Raw genomic sequence first — 16,865 nt, 5'->3', positions numbered from 1 at the left:
TTCCAGTAAGTGGACCTTGTGCCAGACATGTTTCATCAAAGTCCAATTTCCAAGGTAAATAACCTTTTAAGTGTCAACTTTGTTAGTGAAATCTCAGTACGAAATGTACTTTTAAAGAAGACACAACCCCTGATGTTAATGCCCAGTCTGTTAAACTATTAAATTCTATTTTTAAGACGCTTAAACCTTGTTTAAAGGTTTCTTGAAATGTGGATGTAATGTAAGAAGAATGTCAGTATCCACACACACACACACATCACATCACACACCAACACACACACACTCACAAACAGAAATGTGTGTTTCAGTGTGAGAGACGAACACTTTCATTTAATGTTTCACTGTGAGCTCATAAAATGCCACAGAGCTCTCCACCAATATGTAAAAGACATTAAACCTGAACCTGTTGCTACCGAGCACACACCCACACACACACACACACACACACACACACACACACAACACACAGAGAGGGAGAGAGTCCATTTTGAAAGTAAGAAATGAAGAGAATAATAGAGAAAGAGGCTGTGGAGAGCATTGAAGTAAGCTGTTAAAGCCATCAGAGGCAGGGAGGATCCCTGCTGTTGTCCATAAAAGCTTAAATGTAGCAGACAGCTTAGAGAGCCTGCTTCAGTACTTTCACTTCTCCCTCCTCCTCTTCACTTTTCACTTCTTCTCTCCCAGCCTGCCAGCGTTGCAAAGTTCATGTATAATAAAAAAACGAGCTGCAGGTATTCCTGATTCAGCTACTTCTGTGATCAAAAAGGAATCAAAGGAGTGAAACAGTCGACTCTTGCCGGGTAACAACAAAGCGCCGCCGTGGACCGTGTGCGCAAGTCTACACTAAACATATTCAATGACATCCAAAAATCTACGCCTCGGGGCACAAGGGCTGACCACGGGCCGGCGCTTTACAGAAAACAAAAAAGAAGGAAATGAGGAAAAAGAAAAGACGCAGCTGCACTAATAAATTGCAATTAAATCCAGTGAAATTCAATCAATTTGGGAAAAACTAAACAACAGCAGCGAGGGAGCGCTCGGTTCACACAACAGTGGACTATTTCTGTCAAATCACACAAATGATAAAATAATCAATACTGTAGCTAATCGTGGGCTCATAACTTCTTTAGTTTCCCGTCATGGAGAATGGGGCAACTGATTGATGGATCCCTACAGGTCACAAACAGTAAACACATCTATAGCTCATAGCTGTAACATGACAGATAATTCAGCCGCTGCGTGAGAGGACTTTTATGTTTCTAGATTCTAGTTTAAGCTGCGGGAGACGACGGGGGACTGTTCTGCTCTTTTTGCTACATTAACTCAGTGGAAAAACACTCGAAGATGCTTAAATGTGTAGACTGTCTAGAGATGGAAAGTTTTAGTAGTTTCTGTCAGATTCTTCTCTAAAAGGGAGGTTGCAATGAATTTGTTTCCTCCTGACTTAGCATTATCTCGGCCAAAATAATCACGATACACGATATTATCACGATAATCATGAAAGTATACTTTTTAAATTAGCACAGAAACATATATTGCATCACAGATTATCTCCCTGTTCCTAGTTTTTGGAATCTATACTATTTCCACACATCCGGTTTAACTTTATTTGTGGGGGCAAGCCGAGCCTTCCGCCTTGGTGACAGGTTTAGGAGTTTGAAATTACTGGAAAGATGCAAGCTCCCCCTTGTCCTATTGTTCAAAATAAATCAGGAAATCAATAATAGGACTGTATGATGGAGAAATAGACAGCTTTTTCAAGTAAAGCCATGTGAGGATATTCACGATTATCCCGATTCACAATTATCACGACATTGGAGTGTTCTTATCACGATATATATGTCCTAGTTTAGTTACTTAAATAAAAGGTCCAGTGTTTAACAATTAGAAGGATGTATTGTCAGAAATGCAATATAATATGCATAACTATATTTTCATTAGTGTATAATCATCTGAAAATAAGAATTGTGTCTTTGTTAGCTTAAAATTTGCCATTTTTTTGTACAAATGGGCAGATAAAGTGTCGCCTTCTATGGAGTCCCATTGTAAACCCCCATGTTTCTACAGTAACCCAGACGGGACAAACCAAACACTGGCTCTAGATAGGGGCCATTTGCTGCATTTCGCAGCCATTTTCTCCTTCAAGCTCGGAAGGTGAGCGCGAAGTGACGGAGTCGCGATCTGCAATTACACCGCAAGACGCATCCAAATCCTACACACTGGACCTTTAAATGGCGTCTAACATATTGAGACAGTGTGAAATGTTACAAAGCAAGAACCTGCGTACATATCTGGCTGAAGATAAGATATGTCTCCTTAAATTGTAGTGACTGTGAACACAAACCAGGTGTTGGAACAGATTTTCCAAAGGAAACTCTGCAGCGGAGCACAATATCACTCCGAGGAATGACAAAACTTGAACCAGATGTTCCCCTGACAAAGCCCTTAAAGACAAGAAGAAATAGAGGATCTGATCACAAGCAGCAGTTACCACGGCAGGAAAAGAGAACAGAAACTTCCAGACCAAGTTTTAAAGAAATAACATGCATCTGTGGAAGTTCAATGCAACGAGGAGAACCAAACAGTGGACCAACTTTTCTTCTTCCTTGGTCCAATCCCAGTGCGATTTGGAGCAGCTAAGAGAAAAGAGCTTTTCCACCGTGGTGAAGAGACAGAAGCCACACTCTGCTGGCGAACACAGAAAAGAAAATACTAAAAACCACACATGAGCATCCATTCACCCACGCCCTCCAAACACACAACAGCACACACTCACACACACTAAAATACTGGCAACGATCCTGAAACTATTCAATCGCACCACACATACATAAACACGCCACAGTACCAAGTTGGCAGCTGATAAAAGTCTGATCCAAGTCATCAACTTCGCCTGCTTTCTCCCTCCCTTTCACTAAGTTTTCCTTCCTTCACTCTCCGTTTCTTTCCACTTTTGTTCTTTTGTGCAGTTTTTTCCCCTTTTCTTTTGCTGCTTTCATCCTTCTTGGCTTTCTTCCATCGATTTTTAAATTTGTGCTTTCCATTGCTTACGGCTTTTTTGTGCAATATTCCTCCACATTTCAGTTATCATGAGTCAGGTGTCTAACACTACTTTCTCCATAACTTCCCTTCCCTCTCTCTCTGTATCATTAAGGGTATGGATTAATAAATCGATTATAGTCATATATAATGACAAAGACGGACACACACTGAGATTTGGCAGGTCTGAGATGTTGGCCATCTGTGTGTGTTTGTGTGTGTGTGTGAAGACAAAAATGGAGTCCAGTCAAACCCACGCACCTCACATTTCATGCAGTGATACAGTTCTGGGACTACATCCAAACACAACAGTCAGACAGCCAGACACACACACACACAGACACACACACAGACACACACACAGACACACACACACACAGTGCCTGAATCATGTGTAAAAAGTCCAGCAGCAGACATGATGAGGTAAGTGATGAAGTGAAGAGGAAGATTAATAGAAAAGTGAAAAAGAGCCGACTTGCTTGATGAAAGCTCTCTCCCAAATACACAAAACTGTGTTTACTGAACCCGTGGTGATATTAATCATCCACTAGAGTTTGACTGATGTGGCTTTTTGAGGGGTCAGTATCGATATTTTCTTGACTGAATCTGCTGAGACCTCGTGTTTTCTACTGATGTTCAATATTTTAAAAACAAACAGTGTTGCTCAGTGAGCGTCTACGCAGTCGTTTCTATTTAATGAAGTTGTTAAATAGTTATGAGATCAAATAAATAAATAAAAAAGGGTTTTCCTCATTTATTCAACATTTTATCAGAGTAACTAAAGAGAAACAAAACCTTGTGACGGAACAGATTCCCGAGGCATAAGCAAGTCACATCCCAAGTCGGTCAATACAAATCCAAGTCAGATATTAAGGTCAAACCAATTCCAATACATAAAGACAAGAACAAGAACAAGTCCTGAGGCAAGTTTAAGTTTATCCAAGCAAGTTTCAAGTGTCAGTTCAAGCCAGGTTTAAAGTAGAGTTGAAACAATTAGTTGATTCATCGATTAATTTACCAGCAACTATTTTTGATATTTTGATCAAGTCTTTCGTGTACCTGAATTGTTCACATAGCTGAGACCATGTCATTTGAATGCATCAGCCTAAATTTAATACTACGTGGATATGGAAGGTCTCCCGAGCGTCGTCTTTCTTTTCTATTGTTTCTTTTTTATGGTTTAGTTTTAACAAACCTGTTTTCACTTTAAAGTCTTGAGTCAAGTCAAATTAAGTCTTTACAGAGTCAAGTCGTGGGGCAGTCAAGTCCCAGTCGATTGTTAAGTCCTCATTCTTGCAATTGACGTCTGATTCGAGTCCAAGTTTAAACTCTCTGCAGCCCTGCTAGTTTATATATATATATATATATATATATATATAGTATACAGTTAATAATAGTATATCCGTATAATAATAAATATATATTATATTATATATTATATATATAATATGTATATGGTTTTTTTGGTTAAGGTTTGGGATTAGATTCAGATTTCTAGACCAGACGTTGTAATTTACAGTTGAGGTTAGTGGATGAATGTATACCAAAGAGAAACCATATTTGAGCTTATATTATACTGCGGTTTGACTATTTGTTCAGCGCGGAAAGCCTGCTGCTGATGAAATCAAAAGCCAAACCTAAAAAAAAGGACAACCTGAGCTGAGCAGGACTTATCACTTGTGGTTTGGTACACCTCAAATATGAAGGAGGGGATGAATATTTTGACCCTGAGAAACTGATTTTCTTAACACTAACCTACCACACAGCTTGCTTTTTGCTTTCTAAGATTTGATGGGAGTGACAAGGTACAAGCTCCGATGGAAGGCTGGAGAAATGGAGGCAGTTTATGGTTGAACAAGAACTATTTAAAAAACCCACAGGGAGACACAACGGAGGGGAATGAGATATTGAGACATGAAGGCAAGAGGGAAACAGTGATGGATGGAAGACAGGAAGGGGAAGTGTAGGAAAGGCAACACAACACACACTGCAGGTGATCACGCTTTAAATGTGACGTGGCAGAGACAGAAGCAGAATCATAGAACGGTTCATTTTCAGACGACCATTTAAATCAACCGGTCACACTGGACGGTTTAATTTTGGTCCAGTAAGATTTTCTGAAGGGTCACAGCAATATATTTGGACTGAAACTGCTGATAAATTATTGCACTAATTGATACGTTTAAACTTTAATATGAACCATTTTAGTAATATTCAGTGTTCTTCTCCCCAAAAAACTGGACTGATTCTCTGCAGGGTTTAAAAACCTCTGAGACAGAAAACAATGTTTACTCATTTGGGGTTATGAACTGAGAAAGAAACAGCCTTAAATGGCCAGAATAACCCTGCAGGAAGGCTGCAGGCAGTAACAGAGACCAAGGTATTCCAGCCATTAGTGTGACAGGTAATCTGTTTGTGCATACTCTATCTTCATGTGTGGGTGGCGGAAGTCTTCACATGCCCCCGACAACAAACAAAGGACCCAAACTGAAGATGGACCAAAACCCAAATGGAGTTAAATGTCTCATTCAGCATAACAGCAGTTTAATGTCTCTCCACATCAAGCACATAATGTAAAGAAAGGCCATTAGTGTACTGATGCAACATGCCAAATGACTTCTTCATGAAAAAGCCTTCTTGGCATAAACATTACTTAATTACAATGCTTAAGTCTTAAAAAGTGGAGACTCTCCAGCATGAACTTCAACAACTTATGTGCAAAAATACTGGATCGTGAAGCAGACGGCGGCTGACTTAATCTGGGTGAAATTCAGTAGCCAACACGACTGCCTCCTGTTCAAAAAGCAACACTGTTATAACATCACTTAAACCTGACTGACTCGCAATCCATCAGTCAGTACAAACTCATACTGTCCAGCCTTCAGATGCAGAGTGTCTTTATTTTAAATGAAATATGTCTGATAAAATTGAATCTAATTCAATCTAAAATGATGCAGTGTCTCCATTTGATGGAATGGTGAAGCCATAAAAAACATGAGAGTACAAAATGGAGAACAACCTACTTACAGAGTAACTTCAATCAGTCTAATAACGTGGCGTGCCCTGCTATATAGAGGTGATGACGTGTTTTTCAGACACCCTGTATATGAGTGATGTTCTGTGGCACTGTGTACCGAGCTATATCAAAGCTGGGTGTGGTCAGGAGCCCAGCACACCAAAACATGACCACATCAAGCGGTTAGGTTGGGTGTGGACTTACTCCTCAACAAAAGAGGAACCTGTGTGATAAGTGACAAAAAGCTAGTAATATCAAACCAACAGCAGACCAAATGGTTTATTATAGTGTGTGGTGATAAAGGTCGATATAAAAGGGGATCAGAAACTCTCATGCATTTCATTCAGGGGAGTTTTCACCTTTTTAAATTATATTTCTATACATATACGCAAGTGCCTATACAGTGAAGCTTACTGGGGCTGCCTAAAAGGGTTAGGTGATTTGTGAACCGGCTACCGTCAGTCCAACAACCAACGATTGCAGAAACATTCGTACGTGCGAGTGTGAATATTGAGAGTTCTGGTTAAAGCCACTGTGAATCACCTTGTTACTATATTCCCTGTCGTCAAACTAGCCTAAATAAACCCTTAATTCACCGCATATAAACATACATTACAGCATTAAATTAGCAAAATAAAATGAAAAAAATCTGCCAAAAAACCCATATATTTGCCGATATATTCGTCCAATCGCCAAACCCTATTGGCTACCACTGGGAAACACCTCAGTAGCCAAAATGGCTGCCACCAGGTGAACAGAGAAAGCACCCTTTTCTCGGGTCCTGTGGCATCAAATATTAGATAAAAGACCCAGAACAATGCTGGATGCCACCCAGAAACAAGGTTGATGAGAAAATGTGGATGGAAGATCAGTTCAGGTTGGGACACGTCGTTGAGGTTCTGGAGGATCTGGCCTGAAGACCTCTAAGGTGTGTTTGTGTCTAAACAAAGGTTTTACTGTAATCCCTCATCCACTCGAAGTTGACATCTACATTACTCAAAGCTTAACTTCGTAAATCCCCATCCTACATGAAATATAGTCCCTGTGTATGTGCATTACCATCTCTGTGAGGACCAATGTAGGTTTTAGACAATGAAGGGAGGGCATATTTGGAAGTATGGACTTATTTTAATGGTCCAAACTTCTTTAAATGGCTGTTTGAGGGTTTGTTTAGTAAGCAGAGTTTGTTTTAGGTTTAGTTCACATAAGTAAGTTTGGGTAATTGTACTTATTGCACTGTTTCTTTGTCTTGAAACCTGCGATTTAGCCCAGTGTAAAGTGTCTTATCACTCCCTTACCACAGTGTTAGAAGAATACAATGTTGGTTGTTTTTGCATTTTAAAGCTTCAATTCCCTGATAGCTGCCTGAACAACAAGGAGTCCAAATAAAAGAAGAGCAATATAATAAGAGAGAGAGAGGTGTGTGTGGAGTGTCAGTAATTGGCTGATATGTGAGAAGAGTGTTTGTATGAGGGGCAGCAGAGTCACAGCAAGAATTCATTTCTTAAAAAACAGCCTGAAGCCTCCTATTAACCCCTTAACCTACCCCTCTGCCCTGCCACACACACACACACGCATAAAAACACAAGTAGCTGAGGCCGCCAAAATAAACAGCCAATGGCATTCATGGGAACACACAATGCTTTCTAATGACGGCAGAGGAGGGGGCCTGAAAAATTATATGCATACTATGTGAAAAGGGTGAAAGAGAAAGTAAGTTTACAAGAAAGAAAAAGTTTTCTGAGAAGAAATGAGAAAGAAAACAAGATTTCAGAATAAAAGTCACAGCAAGTTGTTATACTTTCTCACCTGTTCAGTGTTCAGGCCCTGTTGATCTCTGGTGACATCAACCACCTCGCTCACCTAAATGAAACACAAAAGTTATGAAGATCAGTTTGGGTAAAATTTGGGACCATTTGTGTCATCTGATATCTGAAAACACAGCTTGGATTTGCTGAAAGGAATCAATGACTGCCCTGAGGGTTGCACTTGAATTACAGGTCAAAACCAGGCGACATATTTGTTACCCATTAGTCCGAAGGGGAACTGCATCATGTTTCAGTGAAGGCAAAAAATATGCAGGTTTCTATTTGTAGACTCCACCTGAGGACTTTAACAGAAACAATCCAGACTTTTCCTCAAATGTTCCTCAAAAAGAAAAAATGCTGACTGCATTCAACCCTGGCTTGCTTTTTACATTTTAATAGTTTTTAGTCCATCTGCTCTTGTAATCTTACATTTTTCCCACAGTCCTGGAAGTTTACTGTGCTGCTATTTTTAGAGAAGTGAAGGTGGTTAAACTTGTCACAAACAAGTAATAAAGTTGAGCTCTGGAGTTGACGATGTTGTTACAGTGGTGGTTACAGGGTGGGTCTCTAAAGGACAATAAACCAATAAGGAGTCTGGCAGTAAAAACATGATGATTAATGAAGCGTCTATAAAAACGCTGAATGCTTTTGGATTTCAAAATGTGGTGAAGCGATTTAAAGGGATATTTAGGTAATAGCAAATACAGTAAGTATTTACAACAATGCAAAGAAGTTTGTTTCATCAGCTATTAAAATAACTGTTGCAGGACTAATTCATCTTTGTATTTTGTTGTTTTTAGTCGAGAAATATATATTAAAAACATCTACCTTAATTTTCCAGAGCCCAATTAGGGCTGATCTTCTTAACCTTCCGTGTAGCGCTGCCATCATGTCAAAATGTTACTTGTTAAATGTTACTATGGGCAAATACTTAACTTAAGTTGGGCATACATACACTCCACAAGTTTAGACATGTTGTTTAATTCCAAATCCTGTTGTACGAGTAAATCGTCTGTGATGTAAAGCCAAAGCTCACAATTTATGTGCCGATCATCAAGCAACAACCTGAGTGCTCACACTGTACGTGTAGAAGTAGAAAGTAGAAAATAAAATGTCCCATCCGCATCTGGATCAAAGTACTTCTGTACCAGTGCTCCGTTAAGTAAGTCAGGGATCACATATATTTGAGAGGTAGTACTTTCAAATAATCTTAACCCACACAACCACTGGAGGTGATGGTATGAGTACTGGTGCAAACTCGATTGCGCTGAAATTAAATCTGTCCCGACTGCTACATAACTTGCTATAGAAAAGCCTATGGATCAAAGCGATTGCAATGTTAATTAAATGCAATCAATTCACAGAAACTGCCAGAAATCTTGTATTATCTATCAGAGAGAAAAGCATATTACTGCCTGGAATAATAACAAAAAGCTGGAGCTCTGCCTGAGTTTAAATAGAACCCTTCATCAGGGCATGAATTAAACTAAAGACATTTTAATTTGTGATAATATGAGAAGAGAGCCTCAGTTTTTCCCTCATAACGATAACATTAATGCTTATAAGCTCGCCAGGCTCTAAAATAAAAGGGACTTTTTAACTGAGAAGATAAAGGAAAAATCAATTTGGGGGGTAATCTTCGTAATGAGACAACGAAACAGACAAAACGCTACTGACACTGTGAGTGTGTAATGAACAAAGACCAACCGTGGGCCTAAATGTTGCTGAATAAGCCTCCAGTAATACAGTTCACAGGTATCTTAATTTTCATTTCACACTGTTACACTGAGACTCTCCTGCAGAAACACAAATAAATGCCGGCTTTCACTTCTTATTGAAACAAATAGCAAAGCAGCAAGTGAGGCGAGACTGTGTGTGTGTGTGTGTGTGTGTGTGTGTGTGTGTGGTGAAGTTAGTTTGGCAGCACTTCTAACAATGTTGAGGCCCTCGGTGCTATCCAACAGAATGGCCCAGTCTGTCTCCACTCTATCTCAAAGAACCATATGCTTCTGGATAGCAGAGCCGACTCCTGTCTGTGTGTGTGTGTGTGTTCAGTTGTTCGCGCGAGTGTGTGTCCATATGTCGTAGCATCTAACATCCAACATCTAAACATCCAGATGGCGAAGCATCAGTCGACACAATGTTTCCTTCCATCACCAGGAAGTAGCTTGAAAACCGTAAAAGACAATAAATATTCATCATCTGGGCTTTAGGGGCCGACCACACCGCTCGCTTGACAATTATAAAGCAGTTATGTTATTATGATAACAAAAAAAATGTATTTTTAAATCCCAGAACACACTGAAGATGATATGAAGAATAAGAGAAACAGTGGTCTAAATAACCCAAAGGATTTGGAGTAAATTTGAGAGGAACTGACAATAAAACAAACTAAATCCAGTCCTTCTTGTTTACTTTTGAGGCTTCTATCAGCCGGATTTATGTCCTCAGTGTTTAGATGATGGGGAAACTAATATCAGTCCAACAGTAGTTTAAGAAAAAAGGAGCCAATCAAAGCAGGGCTTTCTAGCTCCACTTAAAATGTCTTACTTCTCAGGTTCAAAGCTCCGTTTGAGACGAGGCGAAGACAATTTAGACTTTAATGTAATCTCATAACTGCAGAAGTGCTGCATTCGCTCATAATCTGATAATCACCCTGAACTGCTACAAGTATTTAACTTCATTATTCAGTCCGACATCATGCTAATTTTTTGCCATTTTCTCCTTGAGGAAGGGTTGTTATAATGCCATAACCAATCAGCAGTGACTCATATATCCATTAAAACTACAGTGGCTGTGAAAAAGCCCATTGGTCCGTTCTGGCACGGTAGAAACATGGTGGTTCAACATGGCGCGGACTCTGTAGAATTTTAGGACCTGCTCCCTTTGTATATAAAAATGTCCAATGTTCCAATAGATGCTACTAAATGTTACACACTGGACCTTTAAGTCGACAGTTCTGTATATGGACTAACAGAAAAGCCAACTAGGTTTGAAGTAAGTTTTGTTTATGTTGTGCACTTCCATTATCCATTATCATCTGTTTATCTCGGGTCTAATCAAGGTGGCAGCAGGTCAAACTGGGCACTCGAGACATCCCACTCCCCAGCAACGCCCTCCTGTTCCTTCTGAAGAATCCTGAGGCGATCCAAGGCCAGATGAGATATATAATTTCTTCAGCAAGTTCTGGGTCTATACAGAGTTGGACATGCCTGGAAAACCTCCAAAGGAAGGCGCCCAGTGTGTGCTGAAGGTGTTGATCGACCGACATGTTGTTATCAGATTTTTTAAATTATAGTAATCAAAAATAAACAGTAACAGTCGGGCTGAAATGTAGATGATAAACTTTCTCTAAGAGCACTTTTCACATAGTTGGCTGTATACTTTATGTATAGCTGGGGGATAAAAAAAAAGAAGCATTCAGTATATAGAGAGATGTGGGCTGAATCATCCCTGGCCAAAACCAGAGAGAGGTGCTTTAGAAAAAAGAAAATAATCGGACAGACACCCACTGAGTGACACTCATTTTAAGGGGTCATTTATTTTCCTCATTCGAGGACAGGCAGATAAAGAAACATGGGACCTCGAAATTTCTTAAAATATTTCCATGAGTTTTATTAAAGCTTCTGGAGGTTATTGTGTATTCTTCACTCAGCTCACCCAGCACTGACCCCTCCTCTGCCTCTTTCATTTTCACTTTCTTCAATATGATTCAACAACTGGCTCTGAATCAGTAAATAGCATGGGAAGGCAGAAGGCCGAGGTTGCATATCATTCCGATTTAAAGAATAAACATCTTTCTAAAAAAGTTTTTCTTGAAATGTATTATGACTATGATTTTATGTTAGCAGCCGTAGTGTAAACCTTGATAAGCTCGTATTAGAAATGAAGCAGACGGAGGACAGGCATACACAGCAGGTCCAGATTGTAGGCAGGGACGCCCTCTGCTCGCTGTCTGACCTCTGCGCTAGGAAAAAACAAAACAAAACAAAAGCCCCCTCCTCCCCCCGACACACACACACTGTCTGTCTATCACACACACACACACACACCATGAGTCATGTGTCATGTGCCAAGAGGGACGGTCGACACAACAGCAGCCATGTCCGGAGACAAAGGCCCCAAACACACTTTGTTTTATGAACACACACACACACAACTAAAGTTCATGCTTAATGCCTGCTAACACACACATACAAAGAAAAGAGGGAGAGGACAGTGTGAATAAGTTCATCCTTAAAAGCTTAACATTTTGGATATAATAGGGGTGTTGTTGTTGTTTTAAAGAATTGGAGTGTTTTCTTTCTCCACTGCCTCCACAGGGAACTCAAAGCCAGAATACAGACAGTGGTTAGGGTTAGGGTTAAACTGTTAAATTCAGTTTTTGCTCTCTAGGAGTCAGAGCTGTGTTCACACTTTTTAGGATTAAGGCAACGTACAGACTTTAAACGCTGTGAAACCTGCGAGTCAAAGCATCAACCTTCACACTTGGCTCACAGCCTTGCCTCACCAGCTGCTCTGATTCGTACTGCTGCTTGGAGCAAAGTCAACCGGGACCCATTAAGACTATGATTATATTCATAATTGCTGGTACTTGTTTAGCATTTATAAACAGTATATCAACATTTAATAGGTGGTTTATTACTCATTATAATGTATAATTTAAGTAGACAGAGGACGGTTGCTGTATAAACGCAAAATAAAGGATAATATAGTCAAACACAGTTGTGATAATATAAATTATGTCACAGAAGTTACAGTTGTTGACAAATACTGTAAAGAAACACTTTATGACTGCATATACCTATATGTGTAGCATTTATTAATGTATATAGTGTGTATAAATGCTAAATATGGGGATTAAAGTAAAAGCATTACCTCATTATTGATTACTCTGACAACTACTTTCTTTATTAACGGAAAAACTGCTTCGAGCTTCTTGTTTTGTCTGAAAAACATTCACATGTATTTAATTTACAATGATAGAAAACAGAGGGGAAGCAACAAATTTGCATTCGAGACGCTAGAACTGACTAGTTTTGGGGATTTTTTTGTTTGAAAATAACCAATTACACAGCTGATTGTTGACTGATTTTTCTAAATTAAAGTAAAATTTAGTGACGGTTGAAGTTCTGACTTGCTCTTTGTGGTTTTTCAGCCACTAATGTCTGCACTTAGGGCAAGACTAGTTTGCTCAAGGTACTAATCCCATTCCAGGCTTCTTGTCTCTTAAGGATTTAAACGAACATAGCATTGAAGTGCAGCCTGGAGATCATCCTGCTCATTAAATCAAACCTGTTTGCAGATGATGTCATTCTTGTGACTGTCATGTGTGACACTCAGTATGAGTCTTTTGAGGTCATGTTTATGCAGACCTTAATGGAAGGTCACAAGTTCTTCTAAAAAGCATAAAGTCACAGCTTCAGACAGCTGAAATCAGACTTCTCCACAGAAGACCTTTTTTGTCAGAGCAGATATTAACTGAATTCATTTATTAGAACATAGTGTAACTTTCACATAAATCAGTTTCCACGCAACTGTAGCTTCCTTTAGACTACTCTACACACACCTGCATAGACACATTCATTGCCAATTTCACACACATACTTGCTCTCACACACTTAACCTTCAGTGAGAAATACATTAGCGAGTACTGTTTCTGTGGCTAAATGCTTTAGCAACACAGGTGAAAATGATGGCTTTATGTTCCAGTCAGCAAACCTTGTAGCAGGCCGACATTTTGACACGTTACAGTAGGAAAAAGCACAGGTTTACATAATAACATTCAAGGTCCTCCAATTGTTCATGCTGGCTCGCTGGCTGGATAATGTTCTGCATACATATTTTCCCCAGAGTCCTTGTTGATGTTTGCAAATGTATTGTTTAGTTCGACCTACAGTCCAAAACCCAAAGATATTCAGTTTAAAATGATAAAAAAAAAACAGACAAAAGCAGCAAATCCCTCACATTGGGAAAGCTGCAACCAAAGAATAATTGGCATTTTAGCGTAAAAATCTAAGTAGATTTTTTTGTCGATCACCGTAACTATAAATCGACTAATCTTTACAGCTCTATGCTCAACTATATTGCACATTAAGTCCTCAGATATATACGTTAATCAGGGTTTTAGTGTTTTTTCAGAAATGAATCAGCTCCAAGCTTTGGAAAGATTCAGATTTATTCAGCCCTCGTTTAACCATAGAGATGAATGTGAGAGGGTGTGATGGACCAAAGGAAAGGAAAGATATAAAAGACCAAAAAAATTTAAAATGTGTGCTCAAGATCTGTGGGAAGAGAAAGAGCTATTCTGTCAAAACAGATAATGAATGTTAAAACTATGCAAATGCTTAAACTATCTGCATAAGTCCTTTTTAAACATAGGATTTTAAAATGTGTAAATGACTGTGTAGACGTGTGCATGAGTGTGTGTGTGAGGGGACTTATTTGTGTAGGATTTTAAGCAATTAGGACAGGAAACAGAGGAGCTGTTGCTTTGGCTTCCCTGTGGAATTAAGATATGCATCATCAACACACGCACGCGTGCGTGCGTGCGTGCACAGACATACACACACAGAGCGAATTCCCACACCGACCGACAACACGGTCTCAGCTGTGAAACATCACGTACACGTACACACACACACAAATACACACACTTAAACACACTCCCTCAACTTCCTTTTGACCCATTTCCCAAACATAACACACCACCTCTCTGTTTTTATCTCTCCATCCCTCCTCTCTCTCCTCATCTGCTGGAAGCAAAGCAGACCAGACCATTTCTGCTTTGTGTCACCAGATCAGAGGACGGACGGACGGACGGACACACACACACACACACACACACACACCACCACACACCACCCAAACACACACACACACACACACACACACGGTTAATCAGTTTGTTTATGAGGCCAAAGGCATGCAGGGCAAAATCCTTTTCTAAACTTTTATGTAACTCGGCTGCACTGTTTCAGGGTTCAGAAGGCTAATGAAACTACTGTACGACTGATAAATGCGACGGATATTTTGCCTTTCATTTACTTTACTTTGATCAATTATGAGTTTATCAAAAAAAACTGATACTACACAGACTTGCCAGACAGATGCTAATCACATGTTTTTCTCAGCTTCCTTCAGCATGAATTACTTGTTATTACTGTAAGGATGTCATTTTTTAGCAGGGATGGGACTTTCATATTAGAGTCTCTAAACTGTATCCTCTTACTGTCCAGCCACTTTAATCCAGATAAGAGACGAGAGGAGCTGATAAAGATGTTGATCTGGTCAGCTAAGCCGACATCAGTTATTACCATGTGCTCAAAGCCATATGCTTAAAGAGCGGGAGCGAGTGGGGTACCTGAAGACACTACTCAGGGCTGAAAAAAGTTAGCATACTCCCTAGCTAGCATACCAGGTTTAAAAAAATATTAATAATAATTAATTTACAGTTGTTATTCTCCTAAAAAGACGCCAGAATTAAACACCAGTCAAAAATAGTAAAGCACAGAGCTCAGACTTAGTGCATCAACAAGTATAGCATTTCTTCTTTTGATCATAACATGATTATGATATTATTATCAACATTTGTCAGGAAATAGTATTAGTTCATTAATTTATTGTGTTATACCCTACAATGCACACAGGATATTGTGATTTGAAATGTATAAAGAAAGTGTGCAATGGAGAACGCTTGACAATGTAATTAATAATAGGGCCCCAAAGAGCCGCCACCTTTCCAGATGACCTCCTAAAATGGTTCCTCATTTTCTCCAAGTTTAAGAGCATCATAAGGTCTTTGAGCCGTAGAGATACTTTGGGGGCGAATGGCGACTTTCACTCCAACAATATTCTAAGTGTTAACAAGTACGCAAAGGCAATACAGTCCTTTAATTTCCTCCTAATTATTTGATGATTACTCGAAAAATTGCTATTTCTGCACACAGTGTCAACCCACACACGCTCAACTAAAGGTTGAGCTGAGATAATTAGTCCATTAGTCAGTCAACAAAAAGTTAATCACAACAATTCTGTTTGGTTCATTTAAAGTCATTTATAAAGCAGAATGCCACACATTCACTGGGTCCAGCTTCCTTTAAAATGGGAGGATTTGCTCCTTTTTTAGTATCTATTGAAGTTGCTGGCAAAGACAGCTGTTAAAAGCTAACGTTGGCTATTTAGGGATAGCTTATGAAGGTGGCTAATTGTATAAAGTTACTGACAGTGTTAATGTTTGCCAAGTTATCTGTACAGTTCTTCCATATAGCTCTTTTGAGGCTAATTTGAATACCCAGTTTTGTCAGTATTCTAAAAGTATCGAGGTTTGATATCTGGGTTAGGGTTAAGTGTTTGTCTGATGTAGAGTCAAACTGCGTGGTGATGAGTAAATAATAATTACAAAACTTATGGCAAAACTTTCACACACAGTCGTAGCAGTATAATACACCCACTCGAAGGTTTGAGGAATGAAGAGGAGATGAAACGAGGAATACGAGGACAGAAGGAAAAACAAAGAGAATGTGGAAAATAGGGAACGAGGGAGGGGAGATATAAAAGGTAGAGGGGTTGAACAGAGCTGCAGTTTGTTTAACAGTCCGACAGGAAATGTTGAATCTGGCTCTATCAGTATGCTCTGATCAAGGCCACCGAGACGGCCCAGTTCCAAAATGAAGTGGAAACTAAATGGATCCATATTGGTGGAAGAATTCCTTTGTTTACAGAGACGTGTTTGGAGAGACGTAAAGAGGAGGAAATGAGAAAAAGACAGAGGGCAGACTAATCTGAGATAGAACCAAAAACCAATATGTGAGAGCATTAAAGAAAAAACTTCTATAACTTCTCTTAACCGTTTGTATAGATCTTTCTATCTCATGTCTCTGCTCTTTACTTCCCTTCCTTCCTTCAATATCTCACCTCCTTCCATTTCCATCTCTCTATTTATGAAAACTCATTTCTAAAGGATTTATTAAGTGACATTATCTTGCAACAAGTGTGGTGAT

At 39.4% G+C, this 16,865-nt stretch overlaps 1 protein-coding gene across 1 annotated transcript in view; it reads right to left on the bottom strand.

Moving 5' to 3' along the window:
- Positions 1-16,865, bottom strand: part of plxnb2a (plexin b2a) — a gene marked incomplete in the record, with an annotated part of 172,717 nt that overhangs the window by 96,745 nt on the left and 59,107 nt on the right. The window contains 1 exon segment of the mRNA XM_035675813.1: positions 7,865-7,918.

The sequence above is a fragment of the Morone saxatilis genome, unplaced genomic scaffold, assembly GCF_004916995.1.
Source record: "Morone saxatilis isolate NCDOM2014 unplaced genomic scaffold, NCSU_SB_2.0 Contig10, whole genome shotgun sequence".
NCBI classification, from domain to species: domain Eukaryota; kingdom Metazoa; phylum Chordata; class Actinopteri; family Moronidae; genus Morone; species Morone saxatilis.
This window is presented reverse-complemented; position numbering and strand designations above follow the sequence as displayed.